Source organism: Camellia sinensis, chromosome 7 (genome assembly GCF_055761805.1).
Source record: "Camellia sinensis isolate YWXY chromosome 7, ASM5576180v1, whole genome shotgun sequence".
Classification (NCBI taxonomy): domain Eukaryota; kingdom Viridiplantae; phylum Streptophyta; class Magnoliopsida; order Ericales; family Theaceae; genus Camellia; species Camellia sinensis.
The window spans coordinates 135,141,830-135,149,079 of NC_138967.1; the positions used below are offsets into that span (position 1 = coordinate 135,141,830).

The following is a 7,250-nucleotide window of genomic DNA, read 5'->3' on the forward strand; positions in this document are numbered from 1 at the left end:
CGGCCTTGGCAAAAGTTAGAGCGTAAAAGGTGAGGGTTAATACACGAGTGTACCTTACCCGGAACTATGTAAGGCTTGATTCTCATGTTTGGGATACGTAGACAACTTCATTCTGAAGTCCAACCACAAACACTTCCAAATTGATTGTGTCCATGCAATGGTTTTAATCATCTTTGTTTTCTCTATATCCGAGAGTTCAGTTGTGATCGTCACTCGGAAGGCTGATTACAAAGTGCTGCAGCGTTATCCAAACAAGGGGAAGCTTTCCGTTGCCATACAGTGTGCTGTGGTACTATTCAAACAAGGGGCAACTTGCCGTTGCCGTGAAGTGTCCTTCAGACAAAGGACAATTTTCCATTGCTTCCAATTCGAGGTTGCGCATCTTGAGAGTAGGTTCTGTGCTCGTTAAGCAGTGGTCGTTTGCAAAAATAGTTTTTGAGAATTTTTACTAAGGCTAACTAATTCTCTCGAAAATTATTCCATTTTTCCAAAAACGGACCAATTTCTTGGACCCAAAAAGGAAAATTTTCAGTGCTCACAATCTAACTTGCATGATTTTAAATCAGAAAGTTGAACGAGCATGTTAATCTAACTCTCATGCTGGTCAAAATTGTTTTAGTAGAAAACCAAAACAAAAAACAAAAGGATCAAAATGATGAATTAGGGACAAAGTTGAGTCAGACTTCCTGTCTTTACCCTATCGTCAACATACTCGCCAGAAAGGGCACTTTATTTGCCAGAAAGGGCACTCTACCTGTCGGAGAAGGGCACAACGGAAGCTAACAGAAAAGGGTCGAAAACTCTCGTATCCTCCGAACAGCGAGGTGTCAAGCCCAGCGCGAAGCGCGAATTGGAATGGATCAAGATACTCCACTCCCTTATCCGTGGCACCGACTAGACGTCACCGGGAGAAATAGCCGTGAGCTGATAATGTTGGGCATGAACCCATAACTTTTTGTTTATCCATCAAACCACCCAGGGGAGGGATAAAAAAAATGAGAGATTGAAGAATAGAGAGATGTGCGTTGAGAAAAAGTGAGAAAAGGGTTTTTTCAAGAAAAACAGAGATTGAGTGCCAGAGTGATGTGAGAATCACAAATGAGAAAGGGTGGGAAACAATACCCGGAGACACTGGCTGCTCGTGAATTGAGAGACCTCTTACCTTTGTAACATGTCCGAGTGTCGTGTCTTTTGTTTTTATTTGTCTCAATCCTTGTCTTGAGTCGTTTCAGGTGTCTGTGTTTGTCTTTAGGTTGTATACCTTTTGTTTTCTATTGTTGAGTCTTTTTTCCCTGTGTTCAGTCGTAGGCTCAATACCCGATTGAGAATTCATTTCTCGATTTTCAAAATGAATCGTCTTATGCTCAGAGTGCTGTGCCATTCTCCACGTTGTTCTTCCACATTTGGGGCATCTAAGTATGTTTCAACTTTTGCCAATCCCATCTTTGCATCCCGTCTGTTCGGATTGAACTGTTTGTTCAGAATTGGCTGTGTGCCAAATAAACCAAGCGCTGTGTTATGGGCTGTATGTTCAGAATGAGCAGTGTGTCGTATGAGCTGTGTCTATGAGCTGTGTGTCGAATAAACTAAGCGCTATGTTATGGGCTGTATGTTCAGAATGAGCAGTGCGTTGTATGAGCTGTGTGTATGAGCTGTATGCCGAATGAACTCAGTGCTGTGTTATGAGCCGTGCGTTCAGAATGAGCAGTATGTTATATGAGTTTCTTTGTTGTTAGTCGGTTCACTACCTGGTTATTACGATACAAGTGTTTAATTTTCAAACAAAAGTTCAATTTCATTTACATTGTTGTGTAAAGTGATGCGATGCGATGAATGAAATGTGCAAATATAACCCTTTTTCAAACAAAAGGCTTGTTTCATTCCATCATCTTTCCAAGTACATAGTTTTGGAGAAAATAAAGCCTGCCTACGGCAGTACAAAGTGCTCAAACTACTAGCTAAAAGAAACAAACAAACAAGAAGAAGAAAAGTAGCAAAAGTCTAGATCAACGTCAAATGGTCTCAGGCATGAGAGTCTGCCCTCGTCCTCTTCCTGGACGAAGGTCCAGGAGCATCGTCGCCGGCCCCACCATCTGAGCCCGAGCTCGAGTCACCTCCAGTCTCATCCTCAAACAACTCTGCCTCTGCCTCTGTCTCGGACTCATCATCGTCTGAAATCGGTGCCCGTGAGCTGCTCCCAACATGAATGCGCCCCGCTTTAGTGCCGGGGGGGGGGGTGCTGTGGTTCCTCGTCCTACTCTCCCTCCTCCTCAGGAAGACACAGATGGTCCTACTGGGGCACCCCCTACAGCCGGTATCTGGAATGGGGACTGAAAAGGACAAATGGTAAATACATCAATTGTGCTACGCAAAGCAGAGTATGAATACAGAATGCAGTGCAGAATGCCGTGTATGAATGTTGTGAGTAGTATATTAGTGCAGAATGCCGTGTATGAATGCTGTGAGCAGTATATCAGTGCAGAATGCCGTGTATGAGTACTGTAAGCAACATATCAATACAGAATGCAGTGACTGGGTATAATGATCAGCGTGTTAGTACAGAACGCAGTGACTGGGTACAGTGAGCAGTGTATTAGTACAGAATGTAGTGACTGAGTGCAGTGTATAAATGCCATGAGCAGTTTGTGGGTTACAATGTATCAATGACCATGAAGGCCGTGTATCAAGTGCAGTGTTGATAGAGCAATGTACCAGATGATGCAGAGTTTGAGGTTGCGATTGAAAGAACTTACCGGGATGCTGTAGATAGCCAGCAGGTCGAGGCTTCGCTGTAACATCCCCATCACGGAGGCAGTCAACTCCAAAGATTGGCGAGTGTACTCGGCGGAAGTTTGCAAGAGTGTTAGAAACATCAGTATTCTGTGGAACATCAAGAGAAATAAAACGAAATGACTGTACAGGATGCAAAATGCAGTAATACATACCGGAGGCAAGCTGTAGAATCCGACTAGCTCGTGATCAGGCAGAGGGGGAGCGATGGGGATCTGGTAAGTCTCCCCACCCTGCCCTCGGCATGTCATCATGGTAGGCAGCTCGGGCTACCCAGCTCCCTGCCCTCTCCGGGGCCCACTCCTACCTCGGGCCCTCGATGCCCTCGGTGCTCCTGCTCCAGCCGCAAGCCTCTCCCTCTCAGTTCGACGAGCACTACTCAAAGGCGGCATCAGATAGGCCTGGATAAACTCGGTGTAGACACCCTCGTCTCTAAAGCCCTCCGAGTTCCAACCAATCATATAATCGGCCATCTCCTGTGGGGTGTACATCTCTGTCTGCCTCATGGTCGTAGAAGGAGGTGTTGGAACTACCTCTTCCGGTAAGCCAAGGGTATGTCGCAAGAAGCGCTCACCCAAGTACCAAGCGCGGCAGACTGGGCCCTCTAGCAGAACTCTGAATCAGGCAGTCTCCTGAGCACCGACATACCGATCCCGAACTGCGTTAGGCAATGGAGCCCAAGGCTGCCAGGTGATCTGCAAATAAAACACAGTTTGTTACCTACTGATATTGAAAGAACAATGCAAAGCGAAGCTTAAATAAACTGTAATGTTTGACATACCTCGGCTGCGGTGATGGTATCAAAGTAGCGACGGAAGAACATGAGGGACTCCTGTGGTCTCCGCTCGCACCTCACGTCGAAGCGGTGAGAAAATGGAACAACGAGAGAGACCTCCTCGTCTAGCACTGGGGCAAGTCTCGGGAAGTAGGCATATACCCACAACTGCAAAGTATAACAGAGCAAACACTAGTATGATTATCAGATAAAGTAGAATGCAGAATAAAGCAGATTATGTGTATACCGTGTGTGTAGTGTGCAAACCGGTGTAAAGCAGATTACATGTGTGCAGTGTATAGAGTACAGTTAATGTAAAAGTAACTGAAAAGATAGAAAAGGGAACATGTACCTCCCAGGCTCGCCAGTAGCCTCCAAGTAATTGCCCGCTGAGGCGGGAAAATGAGCTCATGTACCCGTAAAGAGTGGCCAAGCCCGCGCCACCCCAGTTGTAGCGACGGATCTATGTCACATCCACGAGCGCGCTCAGCAGGTAGAGGGCAATGGTATTCGCTCGGTCGGCGAAAAGTGTGGTCCCTAGCAGAAACATGATAAAACTGCAGGCGTACTTCTCCTCCTTCTCCCGGGTAGTAGGTGCCTGGATCCGAAAATGATCCTCGAACCATGAGGATCACACAAACCCTGCTCGAGCAAGAGGTGGCTGAGTGCCGAGCAAGTATAGCTGAGCGGCGTCCCACTCGTCCATGTCTGTATCAAAGGGGAACGGATCACCCCCCACTCCAATGCCTGTGAGCATGGAGAAGTTGAAGGGAGTCATCGTCATCTCCCGGTTGCAGAAAGGTGGAAGGAGTCGGTGGTGTCCCACCACCTCTCCACCAGAGCAACAAAGAGGGGCCTACTCGCAGTGAGGCGTGAGAGTCCCATGCAAAAAGTCCCAGAGCCAGCTCGGTCAACGATGCGACGAACCGCGTCAGGTAGCTCCATGTACCAACCTCTGGCAGCAGTGTTCCCATACCCCCGGAAGGCATGAGAATCTTCCTGTGATCAAAATAAACAGTTGTGAAGCAATGTTACAAATACAGTGTTGAATACACTCAGAATTGATAAGAATACAGCGTGTGTGCACGTGTTCAGATTCAAACAGATATCGGGTGCGGGTGTGCTCGCAGGGAACTACAGCATGTGATGTGTCAGTGTGTTTGAGTGGTTCAGTGGAAAATATAGCGTGTGTACACGTGTTCAAATTCAAATAGATATCAGGTGCGGGTGTGCTCGCAGTGAAATACAGCATGCAATGTACTAGTGTGCATGAGTTAAGCAGTTAAATAACAGAATTGACTATCGCAGTTATTTGTTCCACATTGCAGAAAATGAAACAAAGAAGAGTGTACCTCAGAAGCGCTGAAGGACAGGTGAGACTCTGGCTCGTGCAACTAAAGCTCCGGTGGCGCGCCTCGTGCGCAGCTCCGGAAGTGGCGGATGCCATCGGGAGGCAACACATGTATCGCCGGCCTGTAGGCCGCCGGATCGAACGGCCGGATATGAAAAGGCAGGAGCTTGGCCTCAGGGTCCATGTCCAACTCCGGGGGAGCCCCACTGCCTAGAATGTCGTTTACCATCTCAAGAATAGTGTGAAAATGGCCGAAAGTGTGAAAACCGGGCAAGAATGTGAAAAGTCAACCCAAAAGTCAACCTCGAGAGGGTGAAAAATGGGCGGAAAGGTCAGAGTCCGGAAAAGGCACAAAGATCGAGGTAAACTCGGGGGAAACAAACCCCAAGTGGTGGAAATTGAGAAAAGTACACCGAAACTGAGATTTTTTTGGTTCAAAACGTGCGAAACGAGGAGGTTTTCGCGAATCGAATGACGAAAAGGGCGCTAAAACACTGTAAAAACTCCGACCGAGGGTTGGAAAATCACCTAGAGAGAGGGGAGAGGTTTTCGAGCTTATGAGAAGTGAAAATATGGGGTTTGGAACCCCATATTAAAAAACCCGTGGCCAAAGGACAAAACTGCCCCGATACAACAATTTTTGGCCGGTCGGCCAAATTGTTAGCCGGTCAGCCAAATATTTGGCCGGTGACCTTATTTCGTGGCCGATGGATGGCCGGTGGTCTTCCCCGGTGGCCGGTGCATCTCCTACACCCTTGTTTGGGTCATTTATGTGGTTATGAACCTTTATTACTCAAGACAGTGCAAGAAAGTGCATTTTCAAAGCTTAACTGGTCTCCGTGTTGACCTTGAGCCGTGTCTTCTGTGCGTGGCACTTGATACGTACGAGATGTATCCTTTTTTTTTGTATCCTTTTGTCTCTTGAGAGATTCGGAAATTGCTTTACATGCGTTGCATTACAATGTTTTGCCTTGTTTATGATAAACATACATAGGTTGCATCGTTATGCACTTCTACATGCGTTATAACACGCACAAATTGCATTGTTATGTACTGTTCATTTGCATTGTCATGCATTTCAAAAACAAAACGTACGTTGTCACGCATTTGAGTTCATTTGCATTGTCATGCATTTCAAAAAAAAAAAGAGACGTGCGTTATCGCGCATTCGAGTTCATTTGCATTGTCTTGCATTTCAAAAAAAAAAAACACGCGTTGTCACGCATTTGAGTTCACTTGCATTGTCATGCATTTCAAAAAAAAAAAAGACATGCGTTGTCGCGCATTCGAGTTCATTTGCATTGTCGTGCATCCCAATAGTATGCATTGTCATGCATTTCAATAAATCATGCATTATCATGCATTTTAATTACACGCATTGTCATGCATCTTTCATCTACATTTCAGTTCATGCATTGTCATGCGTATCTCATTTTCATTGTCATGCATTCCAATAGTTTGCATTATCATGCATTTCAGTTCATGCATTATCATGCGTGTCTCATTCGCATTGTTATGCATTTCAAATAACTCACATTGTCATGCATTTCAACAACGTGCATTGTCATGTATCTCTTGTATGCATTGTCATGCATTTCAAACAACTCGCATTGTCATGCATCTTCCATTTGCATTATCATGCATGTCATTTTCTCGCATTGTCGCATATTTCATGTGCATTGTCTTGCACCCCTCTAACTTGCATTGTTTTGCACGTTCCTTCTCTGAAACAACGGGATACGTCCCTATGCCCCCCCCTCTTATTTTTAGGAACACCGGGATATGTCCCTATGTTTCCCGGATGACTCTAACTTTTCTCCACTCGCGTGCCACGTGTGGACGTATCTAACTTTTCTCCACTCGCGTGCCGCGTGTGGACGTAACTCTAACTTTTCTCCACTCGCGTGCTGCGTGTGGACGTAACTCTAACTTTCTCCACTCGCGTGCTGCGTGTGGACGACTCTAACTTTTCTCCACTCACATGCCGCATGTGGACGTATCTAACTTTTCTCCACTCGCGTGCCGCGTGTGGACGTAACTCTAACTTTTCTCCACTCGCGTGCCGCGTGTGGACGACTCTAACTTTTCTCCATTCGCGTGCCGCGTGTGGACGCATCTAACTTTTCTCCACTCATGTGCCACGTGTGGACGTAACTCTAACTTTTCTCCACTCGCGTGCCGCATGTGGACGTAACTAACCCTTACTAATCCCTTTCTCCCCTTTTCGCATTGTTACACACATTGCATGCGTTTTCGCGTATGCTTTACTTACATGTGTTTATGCACCTTTCTCCCATTTTCGTATTGTTGCACACATTACATGCGTTAGCGCGC

The 7,250-nt window shown here is 46.3% G+C and overlaps 1 long non-coding RNA gene across 2 annotated transcripts; it reads right to left on the reverse strand.

The window, feature by feature from the left end:
* Positions 1-1,839: 1,839 nt before the first annotated feature.
* On the reverse strand, positions 1,840-6,677 carry LOC145795329 (uncharacterized). Of its 2 annotated transcripts, XR_014336120.1 has the most exons (5): positions 4,918-6,677; positions 3,918-4,564; positions 3,572-3,733; positions 2,754-3,485; positions 1,840-2,330 (listed from the first exon to the last, which is right to left on the reverse strand). It is a non-coding gene; the product is annotated as an uncharacterized LOC145795329 (long non-coding RNA). The 2 variants fall into 2 exon arrangements; XR_014336119.1 differs by having other exon boundaries at positions 3,918-6,676.
* Between the last annotated feature and the right edge of the window lie 573 nt (positions 6,678-7,250).